The 21,060-nt window shown below is 44.3% G+C and overlaps 1 protein-coding gene across 5 annotated transcripts in view; it reads left to right on the top strand.

The window, feature by feature from the left end:
• The first annotated feature begins 206 nt into the window (after positions 1 to 206).
• The window catches only part of LOC123765163 (uncharacterized), a 71,646-nt gene continuing 50,792 nt past the window's right edge, over positions 207 to 21,060 (top strand). The window contains exon 1 of one of the 5 annotated variants that reach the window (XM_069333411.1): positions 207 to 249. The gene's annotated coding sequence lies outside the window, so the exon portion shown is untranslated. Of the gene's footprint in view, positions 250 to 10,537; positions 10,913 to 11,213; positions 11,352 to 21,060 lie in introns of those variants that run through there. The other 4 variants (XM_069333407.1, XM_069333408.1, XM_069333410.1 and 1 more) reach the window with 4 other exon arrangements.

The raw sequence follows: 21,060 nt of genomic DNA, 5'->3' as shown, positions 1-21,060 counted from the left end.
CACATAATATCGTATACTTCATTTAGACCAACTTTGCAGCATGACATTATTTGTTGATACTTCTGTCTCCTTGATTACATGTTTTAACATAATTTATTACTGACAGTAGGGACATACAGTTGTATCTAGTAATATTAATATGAAATTATTTGTGTAGCGACGCGGCCGGGCGCGAGGAGCCCCAAACCCCCTGGTCATACCAGTGTGAGTTTTGCACCCGAGGAGGCGCGCCGCTCTCCTCAGATAGCGGTAAGTATCCTTCGGTGTTTCTTTTGTACTTAGTAATTAGGTCAAGTGTTTAATTAGTGCATCAATTGTTACTGAAAAGTATCAGTAATTAGGAATAATTTTACATTGAGTTAGAGAGATTTTAGTAGTAATTACGTGTTTGCCATTGCCCTAGGCTGCATTAATTACTGCACGGTGTACTGCTGTTAGAGGAGTGCCTTGCTCCGTGCTGCGGCGGGTAGTTACTGGGTCCTCTGGTAGGTTAGGATAAGGGCACTCTAGTACGATTCACTTGAACGTGTCCAACGTAGGATGACTAAGTTAATTCCCCAAAATAGAAATCTTTCATATGAAGAAAGATTAACAAAGCTTAAATTGCATTCACTGGAAAGGCGAAGAGTTAGGGGTGACATGATAGAGGTTTACAAGTGGATGAATGGACACAACAAAGGGGATATTAATAGGGTATTAAAAATATCAACACAAGACAGAACACGAAACAATGGGTATAAATTGGATAAATTTAGATTTAGGAAAGACTTGGGTAAATACTGGTTCGGTAACAAGGTTGTTGATTTGTGAAACCAATTACCGCGTAACGTGGTGGAGGTGGGGTCCCTCGATTGTTTAAAGCGCGGGTTGGACATGTATATGAGTGGGATTGGGTGGTTATAGATAGGAGCTGCCTCGTATGGGCCAATAGGCCTTTTGCAGTTGCCTTTGTTCTTATGTTCTATGTTCATATAGTTTATTGAGGTTAGGAACGCTCAGGAGGATGGGCTGCACCACTAGCAGCACCTGATGTACCCCAGACCCAAGTATTGCAGTAAATGTCTGTAAAGGGTCAAGGATAATGACATCTAAGCTTAAGTAGTAGTAAGATATAGGTCAGAAGAGAGACAGACAAGAGGGCGGCGAACAGGAAGATACAGAGAAAGCATAACTAGGTTGATACAAGAGCCATAAACTGGCTGCTGACATTTGCTGCTGGAGCATCACAAGCCCAAGAGCTGGCCGGGATATTCTTACCTTCTTGGAGCCCTTCTTGCTTAACTCTGTGTTTTGTGGTGCCTCTAAGGGATCTCACAAACTATTCATAACCTCAGACTACTCATTTTAATATATTATTTTATTGAAGAATTACTACACCCCATCCTCCGGAAATGACATTACTTTTGTAACTATGTAGTCAATCGTACCAACATGTAGTAATGGAGCTCCACTAAGCCACTTTTTGTACCATTTTTTTATAAAGTCCGGAAAAAATAAAGTTTAAACACAGACTTACATATTCCTAGTATATGTACATATGTACTATATTAGGCCTCAGATATCGTGTTATTAAGCCTAGGGAGGTTAGGATAAGCTAGTTTAGTTTGTCAAAGCAACACAAGTACAAAATAGTTTTCCGGTTTGTCCAACTCAATAGTTCAGATTTCTACTCTCTAATTTCGTTGTACGTCGGTATATATATACTATGGTTATCTTGCGATGATTTCGGGGCTTTCTTTTTTAGTGTCCCCGCGGCCCGGTCCTCGACCAGGCCTCCACCCCCAGGAAGCAGCCCGTGACAACTGACTAACACCCAGGTACCTATTTTACTGCTAGGTAATAGGGGCATAGGGTGAAAGAGACTCTGCCCATTGTTTCTCGCCGGCGCCTGGGATCGAACCCAGGACCACAGGATCATAAGCCCAGCGTGCTGTCCGCTCGGCCGACCGGCTCCCATAACGATGGGAATAACGATGGTCCTCATGGTTACTACAAGTACTACCAAAACAGGAGGATGGGCTGTATATTAGGCCTCAAATAGCGTGCATTAGACCTAGGATGGTTGGGTTAGGTTTTATTAGCACCGTACATTTATAAATTTTGCCGGTTTTGTCCAAATTCAAGAATACAAAAAGTCTACTATTTTGGTGGTCCATCACGACATATTTGTACTTTCGTCCACATAGTCACTATAAGTACTTTAATTTTTAGGAGGATGGGTTGAAATAAAATAGCTTGGTTAAAATGCCTACGTTACTTTGTGTCAAGTTGTCAGCCGCGTCCAACAGCCTGGTTGATCAGTCCGGCAACCAGGAGGCCTGGTCGACGACCGGGCCGCGGGGACGCTAAGCCCCGGAAGCACCTCAAGGTAACCTCAAGGTAAGGTAAGTTAAGAACATAAGAACAAAGGCAACTGCAGAAGGCCTATTGGCCCATACGAGGCAGCTTCTATTAAGTTCAGATAGGGGGGTAGAAATAGCCTAAACTACTCTATCCCTTTGAGATGTATTTCTTTCTTGTCTCAATAAACATACTTGAACTTGAAGTTCAGATATAACAAAATATTGCTAAAATGTAAAAAAAACTAATTACATTTCAAAGAATATTTAAATCTAAGTCAAGAATAATACGCCATTATATAATTAGAGTATCTCTGAGAGGAAAAAGTTGATCATAGGTTTATAACTGTAGTTAAGCGAGTCTCGTCTTATTAACCAATAGTTGAGTCATTGTTAACCTCGTCCCATACACTGCCGTTAACCTCGCCTCATAATGCATTAGTAGAGGCACTGCCGTTAACCTCACCTCATAATGCATTAGTAGAGGCACTACCGTTAACCTCACCTCATAATGCATTAGTAGAAGCACTGCCGTTAACCTCACCTCATAATGCATTAGTAGAAGCACTGCCGTTAACCTCATAATGAAGTTTGAGAGTCGCTGGTGTTGTTAACCTGGTCTCCATGGGGTCCGCGTGTTGAAGGTGAACGAATATGAGTGAGTGGTGGCCGGGCCCGGGTGATAATCCCTTAAGATTTGCTGAGGTGGCCAGCCGGTCCTCTCACCCTCACTCTTATGACGTAGTCAATATTTTTAGTAACTTAAGACCTTAATACTTATATTGCTGTGACATTTGTTTTTCTGTGTTTAACTTGAAAGTAACCGAAGAAATCGTTAACTTTTTACTTAACATAATGTTGCATTGTCAAAAGCACACACACATTCACATTTTTTATGCCTAAATAGGTTCATTACCCTTAAGATCGGCATAATATATCTGCAAATCTAGAAGAAACAATAACAGTGACTAGCCACATTATGAGGTAGAATAGATGCTCTGTTTTATGTTCTTATCATATTGAACATGTGCATACATGAAGATATCATTTTGATTTAAACAACTGTTTATGTTGGGTTTTCAGTGTCTAACCTTTGACTCTAAGGTGACTAACAACACTTATGAGCGTTATACGGTTGTAAGACTTACAACTTATGAGCATTATACAGTTGTAGGACTAAGAACATATAGGCGTTATACAGTTGTAAGATATACAACTTATGAGCGTTGTAAAGTTGTAAGACATACAAGCGTTGTACAGTTGAATGTTCAATTCTGCTTATGAATTCTTTAACCCAACCGGAAGTAGTCTGCAGTTCTGATAGTCTTTAATGTGTTAAAGTGACATGATTGAGGTTTACAAGTGGATGAATGGACATAACAAAGAGGATATTAATAGGGAATTAAAAGTATCAACACAAGACAGAACACGAAACAGTGGGCATAAATTGGATAGTAGTTTTATTAGTAGTAGATACAAAGTTGTATATAGATTTAATGACACCAAACACTATGATAGTGTTAACTATGATGTCACTACGTTTACCACAGAAATCACAATTGCGTGATGCATCAAATGAACAAATCCACAAGGGCCGTCACGAGGATTCGAACCTGCGTCCTAGAGCATCCCAGACGCTGCCTTAATCGACTGAGCTACGTGGTCAAAAGGAGTTGAAACCGAAGTTCTACTGAACTTACTGGATCCTGCAGCCTCTCCGCGAGACAAACCAGGGTTGTTACACAACTCCCCCCATGCACTCGAGCTATGTCAATAGGCCGATTTGTTCATTTGATGCATCACGCAATTGTGATTTCTGTGTGTAATGAAGTAAGGGCGAAGAGGGAGAACGGCCTATTGACATAGCTCGAGTGCATGGGGGGAGTTGTGTAAAAACCTGGTTTGTTCCTCGGAGAGGCTGCAGGATCCAGTAAGTTCAGTAGAACTTCGGTTTCAACTCCTTTTGACCATGTCGTAGCTCAGTCGATTAAGGCAGCGTCTGGGATGCTCTCGGACGCAGATTCGAATCCTCGTTACGGCCCTTGTGGATTTGTACGTTTACCATATATGATGATATTTTTAATGAAGGAACTTCAAGCAGCCACAGGACATATACAGGTGGTGGAATCACCAGGTCACTGCTGACCCGACCACAACACCGTCAGCCCCCGACACTCCTCTTCACCCGACCACAACACCGTCAGCCCCCGACACTCCTCTTCACCCGACCACTACACCGTTAGCCCCCGACACTCCTCTTCACCCGACCACTACACCGTCAGCCCCCGACACTCCTCTTCACCCGACCACAACACCGTCAGCCCCGGACACTCCTCTTCACCCGACCACAACACCGTCAGCCCCCGACACTCCTCTTCACCCGACCACAACACCGTCAGCCCCCGACACTCCCTGGTTGTAATAATAATATATGTGAAGGCCGCTCCCGCTCCCGCGTTTCAAAGAACTGAGGACCAGTTTTCGCAATATTTACACAACTTGCAAGTCGGAACAATGTTAATGTTTCAAACATGAAGCACAACGCGAGCGCAGTTGGATGAGGATATATGTTAAACACATTATCCTTCTAACATTACAAGTATTAGCCGAAGTTATTCTAACACTTATTGAAGAGCAGTGTTAGGCTGAGAGTTGCCCACAAAGTTGTTGGCAACGATACCCTTATGGTCAGCGTATTGTACCGACCGTGACCGAACGCTTCATGTACAGTCTCCGGCATTATTTATGCCTTTGGTTCTTGGTGTGATGTCCAGAACATGGACTAGGGAGAACACGGGAGGCGTATAGAGAGGGTAGAGTGGTGATCCGACAGCAGCGAGTCCGTGAGGTTGCCCATGACGACGCCCGGGCAGAGGGCGCGGGCAGCCGGGATGTCGCTTATCACAGCTGCTCCGCGCCCCCGGGCCTTCAAAAAGTAATTTATATTGGCAGTAAGAATAATTAGTAATTGTACCATCGTTGTTAGTACATGCCTGACATTCCACGGTCTCTGCCTGGTTTCGTACGTCGGCCACGATCATGGTTCAGTCACTGGGAATGTTTATATATATATATTACTTATTTAGTGATGTTGAGGATTCACACAACCAATGTCTGCCTAGCGCCTTGTCCTGGATCGTACCCTGGGCCTTGTCCTGAGTAGTGTCCTGGACCAGGACAGTAATATAATCGACGTCAACATCCCCAGGTCGGTAATACAATAGACGTCAATAGCCCAGGAACGACAGCACTATAAACATCAACATAGATATCATTATTCCCGTTTCAAGAGCAGCTTGAAGCACTCGCACGTATAGACAGGAAAAAGCTTCTTTTTGGACGTGGTTTAGAAACTTGAGGAAACAAAGGCCTGGTGGAGTGGGTGAGAGGGGGGCGCCAGGACCTGTCTGAGGTTACAGGAAGCATCTCAAGCACTACAGGTGCTTTGGAAGTGGGCTCTGGCACACGCTCTTGTGCTGACGGTGGTGCTCGTGGTACTTGCCTGAGTGTGCTTACTTATCAGTGACCGGAGGAGGTGTGGTCTAGCTTCTTATGCTCTGCCTTATACTGGCTGTACCACGCCGCCTAATACTCCGCCTCGTTGTACTTACTGCTTTATATTTTAACAATTTTGACATTCGAATTATGTATCGAATATGACCCTAAAGCTGTGGATAGAGGTGGCTTCTACAACTTCTTCTTTCCGGGGATTCCACTTGTTGACTACAAGTACAGGGTATGAGTATCTCCTTATATTTCTTCGAATCATTTACATTTCCAGCTTCCCTCATGTCCTCTTATCCTACTTTCTCTCAATTTAAAGAGATTGTCCTTGTCCATATCTATTCCCCTTAGTATCTGTTATGTTGTGATCATAATTCCATTGTTTCTTCTCCCTTATATGGTTGTGAGGTTTAGTTTCACTAACCCATGGGTTCTTAATAAATGGGGACGTATGAAAAATGGAGCTATGGGACTCAATTTCTGAACAATTTAACCAAAGGTTTGCTAGATTAGAATTAACTATCACCGTTAGTAATTGTTCTTCGATTCCATGTTTTGATTGCACAAAATCTACAAATCTCACTAGTAGGTAGCTTGTGTATTTGTGATTTGCCGTTTTTCTATAAATAAATATGAAACAATCTATGATTTTATTTCAGCTGTTCTGTTCCTGGCTATCCATATATAAGGAAAATCAAGCTATTGGCATCTTCTGAAGTCATCTTGGTAACCTATAGGACATAATGATGACGATTTCAACCCTCCGGGGAAAGGGGTTTGAGGACATTGGGTAATCCACTGGGGTCTGTAATCTTAGAAAGGTTAAGAACCCCTTCCATAATCTGTCCTCATAGCCTAGTTCTCTTAGATCTGGCACTAATCTTGTTGCAAACTTCTGCCTTTTTCAGTTTTAGTTTTAAACCAATAAAAATGCGGAATCCAGGCTTTTGATGCATATTTTAAAGTAACAATTTAACATAGGCTGTATAGCTTGCCCTGATAGAGTTCCTATTTATGGTTCTTAGTAACGTTTAAATGTTTGCCAGCTTTCCACATGCTGCCGATGTTACCCACTTTATGTGTGCCTCTGGCGATAAGGGCTGGAATTATTTTCACTCCCAGATCTTTTCTTTTTGATTCTTGTAGTTGCCTTCCCCTTGTGGTGTAGATACTTCCTAGTCTTCTTTCTCACTTTCCCATCTTCGCTACCATGCACTTATTGGGAATGAATTCTAGTAACCATTTGTTTGTTCACTTATGGTTGTTGTTAAGGGTTTTCCTGTAACTTTCTGTACTTCTCAGTTTTTAGATTCCTCATTAACTTTGCGCTCTGTGCAGTCGTTGACACGCACGAGCTCACTCCCCTGGGAAGGTTATTCACATAAATTAGGAACAGCAACGGTACCAGAGCCGAGCCTTGTGGGACCCCACTCGTTGCATTCCTCCAATTGGAAACCTCCTGATGATGGTGGTAGGTACGGTGATAGTGGGAGTAGTAGTGATGATGATAATCGTGATAGTGGTAGTGACGGTGATGAAGGTGGTGGTGGTGATGGTGGTGATGGTGATGGTGGTGGTGATGGTAGTGGTAGTGGTAGTGGTAGTGGTGGTGGTGGTGGTGGTAGTAGAGAGGATGGACACGTCATGAAGCCATCATGACCAATAAGGTTATATTCAATTCATGACACATTATACACCTACCCCACAGTCTTCTTGTCCCTGACTCCTGCTCTCTTGTCCCTGGGTCCTGTCCCAGACTTTCTCTTCTCTGCCATCTTTAAAAAAAAGAACATCAAATGAAGAAGCACAACAATAGGCCTACTGGCACATGTGAGGCTGATCCACTTTAAGCCCACTTTGGTATCTCGAACCAATTGTCCAAACTTTGTATAGTGTGTGTGTTATGCGGCCGCTCGGGCGAGGTGTTGCTCGCGGTACTGTAACAAATTACTTTTCTAAATATATAGGTCCAGTTTTATTAATAATTTATTTGCAAAAAGGTACACTTGGCTGGTGAGATTACATAAGATTGGTATTTTTACATTGATGCAAAGCCGTGAATTTGCCATGCCTTGCATTATACATCCAACAAACCAAGCCATCTATCAACAGGCAACTAACACCAAATTACACTTTGCCAGCTTCAGAACATACTAGAACACTAAGGAACATAGAACATAATGGCCCTTAGCCATCATGCAAACAGGAGGTTGTTAAGATGCAATGGACCACCTGCTGGCCCATGAGCGAGGTGCTTCACCTTCACCTCATCCTCGGCTCATCCCTCACCTCATCCTTCACCTCAACTTCGGCTCATCCTTCACTTCATCCTCTGCACATCCTTCACCTCAACCTCGGCTCATCCTTCACCTCATCCTCCGCTCATCCTTCACTTCATCATCGGCTCATCCTTCACCTCATCCTCGGCTCATCCTTCACCTCATCCCTCATCCAGCAGCAGGAAACGTTGTAACCATTCGAACTCTGCCCTTGGTAATTTTAACAAGAGTTAACGAAAATGAACTTTGGAGAGTTCATTTTCAACTTTTTTCTCACGTACATAAAATTAGAGAAGATTCGCTCTTAACCTTTCTGTCAAATTCAGTAATATATATATTACTCTCAATGGGCGGAGAAATCTCGGTAGTGGCCACTTAGCACGAGTAAATAAGGAGAGAGGCAACTACTGGAGTAACAACATTCTGGAAAAAATTCACACAAAACACATTTTGTGTGAAAAATGTGAAAATTACACACACAAGAAGATACAAAGTCAAGTTTTTACATCCAGCTTTAGTTGCCTCGTGTGTGTCATCTGTTGGATAATATTTATGTGAGCCGTTTACCATACAAAGGAAATTGTGAAATTCTTGCTCTGTGCATCAATTGTTTATAATGACTATGGTGATGTACTGAGCTCAGAGTAGGCATGGTCTACATGCCTACACTGATTGTGAGAGCTCTCGAGCTCACGAGAGAGCAGCAGCTGCTGCTCTCTCGTGCAACCCATCCTCCGAATTGACAGTACGGTTTAATACTAATTGTAATAAGTACATTTCCTGACTGTCATACATAGTACATAATTGCACTTATGGGGCTGTTATATTTACCTCCCCATTTATTCTCCTCGTTTTCTGTGAAGACACTCAGAATTTTAGGATGAAGTTTACAAGTTCAATTCACTATACACAAGTTTTAAATATCAGGAATTTCTTTTTCAGTTTTATTAAACAATAGAGATTTTATACAAAATTTGAAAATATCCTGAGTTACTTTACAATTTATTGAAATATTTTAGTTTTGTTTTATTAGTTCTATAAAACTGTAATATAATTATAGCTATAGGTTAAGATCTAATTGTAATTAAGAAGTAATAACTTGCTTATCTTCAAACACTAAGAAGGTTAGGTTAGGTCGTGGTTTTCTATTCATCTTTCCGGGTAAACTCAAATATTCACAATATATTTGACAGTACGGTTTAATACTAAGTGAAAATAAGCACAATTCCTGCCTGCTAGGAATAATACATAATTACACTTACTTGTGCTGCTATATTTACCTCCCCATTTTTGGAGGACGGGCTGCTCTCGCCACATGTAGGGTAGTGTTGGGTGTAAGGTGGGTGTTCGCACCCTTCTCGAATTCCAGCCTTCAAATTCACCTCCCAGGTTCCGTCTTTTAATAATATTCGATCAACAAGCGAAACATGTTCCGAACCTTCTACGTTATCTTGAGGTTATCTTGAGATGATTTCGGGGCTTTAGTGTCCCCGCGGCCCGGTCCTCGACCAGGCCTCCACCCCCAGGAAGCAGCCCGTGACAGCTGACTAACTCCCAGGTACCTATTTACTGCTAGGTAACAGGGGCATTCAGGGTGAAAGAAACTTTGCCCATTTGTTTCTGCCTCGTGCGGGAATTGAACCCGCGCCACAGAATTATGAGTCCTGCGCGCTATCCACCAGGCTACGAGGCCCCCTTTCGTTCCCCCCCGTTCTGTCGTATCTTCTTTTGAATCCGTGCATAGAGTCCATCCGTCCACCACTCCAAAATCCCCGTCAAGTAGCCTGCCACTGTTTTATATGTTTAACTGATCTCTAACCCTGTCCATGGAGGACAGAAGAAAATGTATATATGCTGGTTAGCATTGTAAATGTGTGGTCACGTCTGTGGTAGAAAATAATAAAAAAAAATAAAAAAAAATGTTTTGTCGACTCCCCTGAGTAATTTGTATGTAGCTATCAGGTCTCAGTTGCCTTAGTCTTTCCCTTTGGTTCATGTCACTGCTCTGGGACCAGCCCGGAGGCATTGCTTTCCACTTGATCCAGATCGTGTTGTGTTTGACGTAAACTAAACTGAGATATGGACTCGACATTGGTGCTGAATATTTCAGGATTGGTCTAACTCATGTGGCATACAGAGTTCTGAGTGACTCCTTGTTCATATTTATGAAGGCATTCATTATGTTAGATTGCAATTCTTGCATATGCTTTCTATCATATCTAGTTGTAAAAGTACATATGGAGTGAGGCTCCACCTCGTCTCTTGTTGCTCGTATGTGCTCAACTCCATCATCCCTATATATCTCTCACTCTCCATTGCCTCTCCACGCTCCCTCCCTCCCTCCCTCCCTCCCCCTAACCCACATACCAGCCATTATTCTTTACGTCACATGGGCAGGAGGAAGAACAAGGAGGGCCAGAAAGGAGGAGAAGGAGGAGGAGGAGGAGGTGGTGGATTGAGGCGGTGGGTTGTTCCTGCCCAGAGAGCCAGTCAGGCCCTGGCACCCAGCAGCAGCAGCAGCAGCAGCCACCTCTCCTGGCCCCCATTGAGCAGTTACTGGGCCCCTCCCCCGCACCAACACCCAGCCTCCAAGTGCGTACCTCTTTTACTCCTAGTTGGGGAATATATACATCAGTCGGTGGTAGAGAGACACCCGGCCGACGGTGCGGGTTGTGCTGTTTGTGAGTGAGAGAGAGAGACATCAGTTGGGAGCTGAAAATCGCTTAGTCGAATCCAAGTGTACCTCCTCCACATCTCCAAGTTCCCCAGCATCTGTCTGAACGTATACAGGTAAGGCTTTAACATGGCATGCCACTGTGTGGAAATAGAGAGTAGATGCGAGTGAATTATATTTAGGCAGGGATATAGTCAGCTGGCAGACCTGTGATCTTGAGCGAGGCAGAGGCCGCAAGTAGCGGGTGACAGGCGCGTGTGGCTGCAGTAAGGTGATAAGCCCGCTTATGTGTCCGGTAAAGAATATGTAAATAAACTGTCGGCTCTTGGGCTTCTTGAGGGTCGAACGCCTCGGATTCCGTGGCGAACACCCACTTCAGGGAGGTGCTCAAGTAGCTGATGCCGCCCCACTCTCACACACTTCCTCAACTTCACCATCGACATATACGCCCATAGTGCCACAGAGCGCGTTAACTGTGACACACATCAACATATACGCCCATAGTGATACGCCATAGACAGCGTTAACTGCGGCGCCTCCCGCCCAGCACAGTACGTGAGTGGTCCGCAGGTATACTTGTGTTGGGGAGAGATTTTGCATTTGTTAGGACTCCAGCTGAAGTAGTCGACTTCCTGAGAAATATTTATAGGTAAGATTATCGAGGATTGTGTTTGGCTGGTCGAGGTACTCTGGTGGGTTGTAGGCATACACTTCCCTCACACTTCCTGGTCCTCGGCCTGCTCCTCGGCCTGGTCCTCGGCCTGCTCCTCGGCCTGGTCCTCGGCCTGGTTATAGCCCCGTTTTTCTCTCTTCCCTGCCTGAGCCATACCTTCACGGATCATACATTAAGCGCATTATTTAAAAAAAAGTAATTATAAATCACCGTATAAGTATTTTGGCTAGAGATAAATACACTTAAGTTGCTTACAATGACACCAAAAAACATGGCTGTACCTTGCTGCATTATTTTACCTTAATAATAAAATAATCGATGCATGTGAACTTAAAATGCCAGTATAAAGTTGTAAACTTGTTTGTGTCACATGCAATCTTTATTGACGGTAATAATGACACAACTAGCATCATTAGATGAAAATAAAACCACGGGACCAGATAATATTTCAACGTGGATGTTAAAAGGAGCTGCACAGGCCCTAAGCATTCTTCTAGCTCTGGTCTCCAAAGAGTTAATTAAGGAAGATTTACCCAGCTGTCAGAAGAGCCAAATGTACCAATATATATAAGGAGGAGACAGGGAGGTGGTTCTAAACTACGGACAGTGTCACTGACAAGCGTCCTCAGAAAGGTACTCGAAAGGATAGTAAGGATAAGGTTAGTTAAATACGTAGAAAGCATCAGATATGTAAATAAGCACCAATGTAGCTTTAGGGAAGGGAAATTGTGCCTAACTAACGTAGAGAATTACTGTGACAAAGTAACAAAAATAAGGTAAGACAAAGACGGTTGGCCAAGTTGTGGATATCTGAATCTTAATTAAAGTCTTTGACAAAGTTACACTCAAGAGACTAATACATAAACTTGGGAAGCAGACAGGAGAAAGTGGAAGAGCTCTGACATGTATAAGAGAGTACCTAACAGACAGTCATCAGACAGTCATAGTGAGGGGTGAGGAGTCAGACTGGCAGTATCAAGCGGAGTATCTCAGGGACCGGTGCTGGGACCTATACTATTGCTCATTACTGTTAATGACATACCGCCAGGAGTTGAATCCTATATGGCGATGATGCAAAGTTAATGAGAAAAGTCGAAGCAGATGAAGCTTACCTGTCAGTGTCTACGGGAAAGTGATCTCTCTGCCCCACCTACTAGCCTTATTATTCCTGTGGCGCTTTAATTCAATTATTCTGCTGTTCGAATTCTTTGTCGCATCTAGCTTTAAAGTTGTGGATGGAGGTGGCTTCCACAACTTGCCGCGCATTCCACTTGTTGGCCACCCAAACACGGGTACCTGTATATCCTTATATGTCTTAGACACATTTGTGTTTCCAGCTTCCACTTGTATTATTTTGGCCTATTTTCTTTCAATTTAAAGACGATGACCTTTTCCACCTTGGTTATTCTCCTCAGTATCTTGTATGCTATGATTATATCCCCTCTATATCTTCACTCTTGCAGGGTTGTCAGGTTCAGTTCCCTTAACCAATCCCTATACTTTAATCTCCGTAGCTGTTACTAATCTTGTTGCAAACTGTACTTTTTTAAGTTTGGATTTTATGCTTCGCAAGGTGCGGATTCCAGGCCAGTGCTGCGTATACCAGTAACGTTCTAACATAGGCTGCATAGATTGCCTTGATTTCAATTCTTTAAGTTTCTAAATGACCTAATGTTGTTGTTGTTGTTAAAGATTCGCTACCTGGAACAAAAAGTTGCAAGTAGCGAACACGGGCTATGGTGAGCCTATAGATAGTTATTAAGACCTAATGACCCAGCACCCCATATTGTTCCTATGTCATCCCTTTTTATGTGACCCTCCGGTGTTAGTGTTGGAACTATATGCAATCCTAAAGCTTTTTGTTTCTGAGTCCTGTAGTTTCCTTCCCTTTTTTGGCGTAGATACCTCCTGGTTTCCTGTCTCCCTTTCACATCTTCATTACCTTACACATGTTGAGATTGAATTCTAGCAACCATTTGTTTACCAGCACCTGGAGCATGTTAAGGTCTTCTTGTATCTTTCCGTAGTACTCCTCGGTTTTTTTCGTTATATATTACATGCTTATCTTCACGCTTTGACACTTTTAATGCCTCCAGCTTCCCCTCGCTGCTCTTTTGTCAGTTCTGGAAGCCATTTACTAACATGTCTGAATCTTTACACACAGAGATCACACTAACGTGATGCATCAAATGAACAAATCCACAAGGGCCAAAAGAGTCGATTAAGGCAGTGTCTGGGATGCTCCCGGAAGCAGGTTCGAATCCTCGTCACGGCCCTTGTGGATTTGTTCATGTCTGAATCTTTTCGTTTATTGATGGGCTTCTCGAGAGATGGGCACCATACAACCGCTGCAGATTCCAATTTTGATCTGACAATAGTCGCGAACAATTTCTTGAGTATTTCACTGCTTATGTATTGGAAAGGGTAGTATATGGTTCTCGTAGTGTCCTTTATGTGGTCCTCTGGTGACAGTCTGCTCTTCATGACCTCCCCCAGGTCTCTTCCACAGAGTTCTTTAATGCCTTTCCACATCATTTATTGGTTCTGTGTGTATGGCGAGCCGGTCGGCCGAGCGGACAGCACGCTGGACTTGTGATTCTGTGGTCCTGGGCTCGATCCCAGGCGCCGGCGAGAAACAATGGGCAGAGTTTCTTTCACCCTATGCCCCTGTTACCTAGCAGTAAATAGGTACCTGGGTGTTAGTCAGCTGTCACGGGCTGCTTCCTGGGGGTGGAGGCCTGGTCGAGGACCGGGCCGCGGGCACACTAAAACCCCGAAATCATCTCAAGATAACCTCAAGATGACTTATTTTCACCAATTCCACATTCCATAACGTGGTATTTATTCCCGTTGAATTTCATCAATAAGTGAAATAAACTTATTTTATCCAGGTCATCTTGAAGGACATGACAATCGTTTAAATATTCCTTTTGGTAGACCGTTTACATAGACAATGAACATTACTGGCGGCCGAACTAAAACTTACAGTACTCCACTGTTACATTTCTCCAGTCTGATACATTGCCTCTCATTACCGCCCCCTCATTTTTCTGTCAGAAATTGTTTCATCCATGTCAAAAGTATTCCCGTCACACCCTCTAGCAAGCACGTCACCCCTCTACCACCCCAATACAATCACCTTCAGTGGTTCATTGTTCAATAAATCACTAAACTATAGATTTAACAGATCTCTCACCCTGTCCATGGAGGACAAAAGAAAATGTATATATGCTGGTTAGCATTGTAAACGTGTGGCCACGTCTGTGGTAGAAAATAATAATAATAAAAACCCTCTAGCATGTGCTCGTGTGTGTGCGTGCTTGCGTGCTTGCGTGCTTGCGTGCTTGCAGTGTTGCAGGGTTGATCGTCAGTTCCTAATCCTGGCCTTTCAAATCTTAGTAGTTTAATTGAATGCTTATTCTCCCGTTTTTGTTGCTGTCAAGCTTAAATTTAGAATTATGTATCGAATTTGCTCTTGGTAAGTTTTTCGTGAAATTCATTTAATTTATTTCCAAGTCAATAAAGAAATTCTGTCTAACATATCTGTAATGCCTTCGTGTCACTAGTTTCCATCTTGGTCCTCTCGTTATACTCTCCCAGCTTCTAACAATAATTGTTGTTTACTTAGTCAATGTCCCTTAGAATCTTGAATGTCTCTATTATGTCTCCTCTCTTGTCTTGCCTGCAGTGTGGCGAGGTCAACTTCCCGCAGTCTCTCCTCGTCGTTCACTCCCCTCAGCTCAGAAACCATTGTTGCATGTGTAGGGATCATATATAGTTTGATTTTATGATTAGGGATGAGTTCGACGAGTTCCATAGTGTGCAGATAGCGCTCGGAAGACTCCTTTGTCCAAGTTCCCGAAGAATATTCCCGAATTTGCCAGTTTGGCGGGTGGTGACGTGTTGCTCTTGTGTTAGATCTGGGGCGGCGTCTTCTCTCAAGTCTTGCCCCTTTTATGATGCAGGAAGCTGCCTGACCTTCTTGCTGAGATGGTCTCAACTTATATTCCTTCTCACTTATATTCCTTTCCTCATAACGTGGTGTTAATCTGGGTTAAAATCCAGCAGCCTTTTATCAGACCTCCTCTGGTGTGTGTGTGTGTGTGTGTGTGTGTGTGTGTGTGTGTGTGTGTGTGTGTGTGTGTGTGTGTGTGTGTGTGTGTGTGTGTGTGTGTGTGTGTGTGTCTGTGTGTGTGTACTCACCTAGTTGTACTCACCTAGTTGTGTGTGTGTGTGTGTGTGTGTGTGTGTGTGTGTGTGTGTGTGTGTGTGTGTGTGTGTGTGTGTGTGTGTGTGTGCCTGGTTCATCTGACAATGTATCGCAGTTCAACTCTGTTGTTCCGAGTCGTTTCATTAGCGTTACATCATCATTAAACATCGACACGAAGAAGACTTATTTCCTTTGTTAAGCCGTTGACAAATGACGGAAACAGAGTGGGCTCTAGTACAGAGCCTTGTGGGACTCCGCTCCACCTTCCTCCCCCTCCTCAGAAGTAACTCCCCCCCCCTCGTCCAACTTTAGTACTGATCCAGTACTCATTCCCGCTACACCAGCCTGTTGCTCCGGCCCCAGTGGCAGCTTCTCGCCACGGACGGTGTCGACAACTTTCTGACAACGAAGGCATAATTAGTGTGGCCAACCCTCTCACTTGCACACGGTTGCCATCTTCTTGTCGAGCGCTAATGAGGTGGTCGGGCACGATTTCATTTTGCTAAATCAACGCTATACTTATAAAGTCGCCCACGGGCAGTTTAGATGCCAGCCAGCCAACCAGGCTATCAAGTGTATGTGTCTGACAGTGAACTTGACAGTGTAGACGTCAGTCAAGTGGCCAGACAGACAGTATAGACGTCAGTCAAGTGGCCAGACAGACAGTATAGACGTCAGTCAAGTGGCCAGACAGACAGTATACCCGTCAGTCAAGTGACCACACAGACAGTATAGACGTCAGTCAAGTGACCAGACAGACAGTATAGACGTCAGTCAAGTGACCAGACAGACAGTATAGACGTCAGTCAAGTGACCACACAGACAGTATACCCGTCAGTTAAGTGACCAGACAGACAACGTACGTCAGACAGTAGCACAAATGTTGACCTTAACCTCGACAAAGCTTCCAACGCGGCTGCGCGTGAGAGGTTCATTAAGACAATTAAAGCACGTGGTCTTAGAGGACCAAAATTAAGCTACACCAGAACATGACAGACGTAAGCATAGTGTGTGTGTGTGTGTGTGTGTGTGTGTGTGTGTGTGTGTGTGTGTGTGTGTGTGTGTGTGTGTGTGTGTTGGGGGAGGTGTGACAAGCCGCTGTTCTTAAGGGACCTTTACTATTCATAATATACATTTATGGTCCGCGAATGTAGGTCAGTAACAGTTTTCTGACATTCCTGAAGGTCTGGGCAAATGTAGTCTCAAAGTAAGACTTTGTAGAGGTAAAGTAAGACTTTGTAGAGGTAAAGGAAGACTTTGTAGAGGTAAAGTGAGACTTTGTAGAGGTAAAGTAAGACTTTGTAGAGGTAAAGTAAGACTTTGTAGAGGTAAAGTAAGACTTTGTAGAGCAAAAGTAAGACTTTATAGAGGTGCAGCAAGACTTTTGGAAGTTTTCCGTCTAGGCAATATAACTTCAGTAACAACTAATAAACATTTATAAAGTTGGACAGGTGAAGTGACTCACTGTCAACAGAGTAATGTTGGTATTGGTAAACCCGGTTTAAGTAATGTAATAATAGTCGAGACTTAAGTAATGTCTTAAAGTCAGCAGTGTATTACTGTAAGGGAGAAGTGTAGCCAGTATAAGAACACGTCAACATTTAGTGATCCCGCCCTACGAGTAGTGATATTAACCCTGCAGCTTCGCCCTGGGTTAGTGACGCCTCGCCCGGACACTAACAGTAGTAGTAGTAGTAGTAAGTAGTAGTAGTTGTAGTAAGTAGTAGTAAGTAGAGTCGGACACTACTCCGTTGTTTTGGTCACCGCCACCTACACTAACCCTCTTGGACAAGTTTAACTAACATCACTAAACCACACGTCTCTTGAGAGGTGAATCAGTCAAATAAACAAGGATGTAAACAAGGCGTGGAAACTAGGGTCTCGGTAAATGAACAAATCCACAAGGGCTGTGACGAGGATTTGAACCTGCTTCCAAGAGTATCCCAGACGCTGCCGTAATCGACTGAGCTACGACATGGTCAAAAGAATTGAAACTGAAGTTCTAAAAAAGGGAGAACGGCCTATTGACATAGCTCGAGTGCATGGGGGGAGTTGTGTAAAACCCTGGTTTGTGCCTCGGAGAGGCTGCAGGATCCAGTAAGTTCAGGAGAACTTCGGTTTCAACTCTTTTGACCATGTCGTAGCTCAGTCGATTAAGGCAGCGTCTGGGATGCTCTCGGACGCAGGTTCGAATCCTCGTCACGGCCCTTGTGGATTTGTTCATTTGATGCATCACGCAATTGTGTTTTCTGTGTGTTATGGTCTCGGTAATACAGTTGGGTTCGTTCTCGACTCACAATCGGGAATCCCGGATTCGAATCCCTGGCGTGTCAGAAACGGTTGGCCGCGGTTCATATTATCTAGTGCCTGTGTTCACCTAGCAGTAAATAGGTACCCGGGAGGTTAGTCAACTGTTGTGGAGTTGCCTCCTGGGAAGGGTCAGTTGTTCGACTTTTGGGGGGGGGGGCGTTGAAATAGGCCTAATGACAAAAGTGAATTAATGAATTGAGAGAGGGGAGGGAGGAAATTATTAGGAGAAAGCACCAAGCCATTACGACTGGGAAGGGGTCAGGATAAGGATTTGGGATGGGACGGGAGAGAGGAATGGTGCCCAACCACTTGGACGGTTGGGGATTGAACGCCGACCTGCTAGAAGCGAGACCGTCGCTCTACCATCCAGCCCAAGTGGTCGGAGGAACACCTAAGAAGGGATTACAAAACAGTAAACATTGATACGCTAATAGAGCTGTAGATGACTGGAATAACCTAAGAAAATGCATGCAAGAAATACATTGAATTATTAACAACATAAATAGGATAGGCCTACAGCAGTGTTGCAGCCTCGCATGGACCAGCAGACCGAGTGAAGGTCAGGTTGAGCAGAGGGCCGCCCTGCCGGACACCTGGGTGTAGAGGTGTAGTGGCAGCATACACCCCTACAGTGTAGTCATGGTGGGGAGAGGTGTACTGGGCCGACTCGCCTAGTTCTAATTGTCACGAATGAGCTGCGACTCTTGAGTCCCGCCTCTCGACCCTTAATGGGCTGGTGGACAAGTTTTCAAGCTCCTTGGACTCTATACTTGAAGCTTGAGTATAGAGTCTGCCTCCACCACTTCACATTTAACACATTCTATTTGTGCACGATCCTGATACTGAATAAATTCCTGCCAGGGTCTCTGTGGCTCATCCGGGTACTTAGTTTTGTACTTTCCGTGTAAAATAGTTTGCTTTTGTCTATCCTGTCGATTCTCGTGTGAATTTTGTATGTGGTGAACATGTCTCCCCTGTTTTATCTTCCAGTGGCATGAGATTTAACGCCTCTTGGCTTTCCTCGTAACTTATACCTCTCAGCTCTGAGACTAGTCTAGTGGCAGACCTCTGAACGCCTGCCAGTAAAGATTCCCGAAGGCTGTTCTTATGATAGCCAATACTGCATACGCAGCTCATCATATTCGTTTGATGTAGGCTTCTAGGGACAAGTTCAGTGAAGGTTTAACCCAAAGTCTTTTTCTATGTCTGATTACAGAAGAATATCCTCTCGTGGTACTTTATCCATGTCCGGCCTTCTATTCCTAGTACTCAATGTCATTACTTTGCAATAGCTTGAGTTAAAGTCTAATAACCACTTGAAGAACAGTTCTCTAATGTTGTTGAGGTCTTGTGTGTTCTTGCAGATTTCCATCGTATTTATCATCCTCCATAATATGTTAATCAGCAAGCATTGAGAAGAGCTAATCCCTCCCCACTGCAGTCATTCAATGGGTCAGATCCCCATATCTGATAGTCTGATAGCTGAGTGGACAACTCTTCGGATTCGTAGTCCTGAGGTTCCGGGTTCGATCCCCGGTGGAGTCTGAAACAAATGGCTAGTTTCTTTCACCCTGATGGTCCTGTTCACTTAACAGTAAATAGGTACCTGGGAGTTAGACAGCTGCTACGGACTGCTTCCTGGGGGTGTAACCAAAAAGGAGGTCTGTCTCGAGGACCGGGCCGCGGGGAAGCTAAGCCCCGAAATCATCTCATGATAACCTCCTCAAGATGTGATTGGTGTTTGTACTGACCGCTGAGGGAGGCCACTGGTAACATCTTGCCATTATGAGGCGGTGTGTCCACTCACAAGATGAGTGGCGCTGCCCAATAAACTCGCCCCTCGGGGCAAAATTTAAAAATTAAAACAAATGAGATCTTTTTTCTCCGTGACTGTGTCTTCCGTGGTATAGGTACTCCTGTATCCAGTGGAGCACAGGTCCTCTCATTCTTGCCTGCTTCTCAGACTTGTGCATTTGTCTTCTGTAGGGTGCTGGGTCTTCATCTTTCTGGCCACCCAAAAGTATTCAGTCCGTCCAGCCTTGTGTGTCTTCTCAGATCTCTGCTGTACGGTCATACAACTCTTGAGCCAGGAGTTATTGTGCGTGAAGTGTGCCCTCGTGTTGTGTTATAAAGATCATTCTCTTCAGCTGTTCCACAAGCCTCTGATGGCTTTTGCATTACCTTACATGATCTGACACTGACCTGTAGTTGCTATATAGTCATAATGGCCTGACTCTTTCCCCCTGATAGTTCCCTTTCCTTCATCTCATTCTCTCTGTTTCCTTAACCCTCAGTTCGATTCCCAGGCAGGACGTTTGTGCACGTTCCCATTCATCTGATGCGTCTGTTCACTAAATAGGTACCCGGGAGTTAGTCAGCTGTTGTGGGTTGCATCCTGAGGAAGGTTGTTGACCTAAGGGGACCTCGATAAGCCTAAATGACTTGCAGTCCCTGACCACGGAAACTATAGTAACCGGCCAGCACATGATTACCTTGGGGTTACCTTGGGGTTACCTTGGGGTTACCTTGGGGTTACCTTGGGGTTACCTTGGGGTTATGAGGACGGTATAGTGAGAGGTGAGGCAGTATGAGGACGGTATAGTGAGAGGTGAGGCAACATGAGGACGGTATAGTGAGAGGTGAGGCAGCATGAGGACGGTATAGTGAGAGGTGAGGCAACATGAGGACGGTATAGTGAGAGGTGAGGCAGCATGAGGACGGTATAGTGAGAGGTGAGGCAGCATGAGGATGGTATAGTGAGAGGTGAGGCAGCATGAGGACGGTATAGTGAGAGGTGAGGCAGCATGAGGATGGTATAGTGAGAGGTGAGGCAGCATGAGGACGGTATAGTGAGAGGTGAGGCAACATGAGGACGGTATAGTGAGAGGTGAGGCAGCATGAAGACGGTATAGTGAGAGGTGAGGCAACATGAGGACGGTATAGTGAGAGGTGAGGCAGCATGAGGACGGTATAGTGAGAGGTGAGGCAGCATGAGGACGGTATAGTGAGAGGTGAGGCAGCATGAGGACGGTATAGTGAGAGGTGAGGCAGCATGAGGACAGTATAGTGAG

Source organism: Procambarus clarkii, chromosome 29 (assembly GCF_040958095.1).
Source record: "Procambarus clarkii isolate CNS0578487 chromosome 29, FALCON_Pclarkii_2.0, whole genome shotgun sequence".
NCBI classification, from domain to species: Eukaryota; Metazoa; Arthropoda; class Malacostraca; order Decapoda; family Cambaridae; genus Procambarus; species Procambarus clarkii.
The sequence above is the reverse complement of the archived record's forward strand: the minus strand, read 5'-3'. Positions and strand labels throughout refer to the sequence as shown.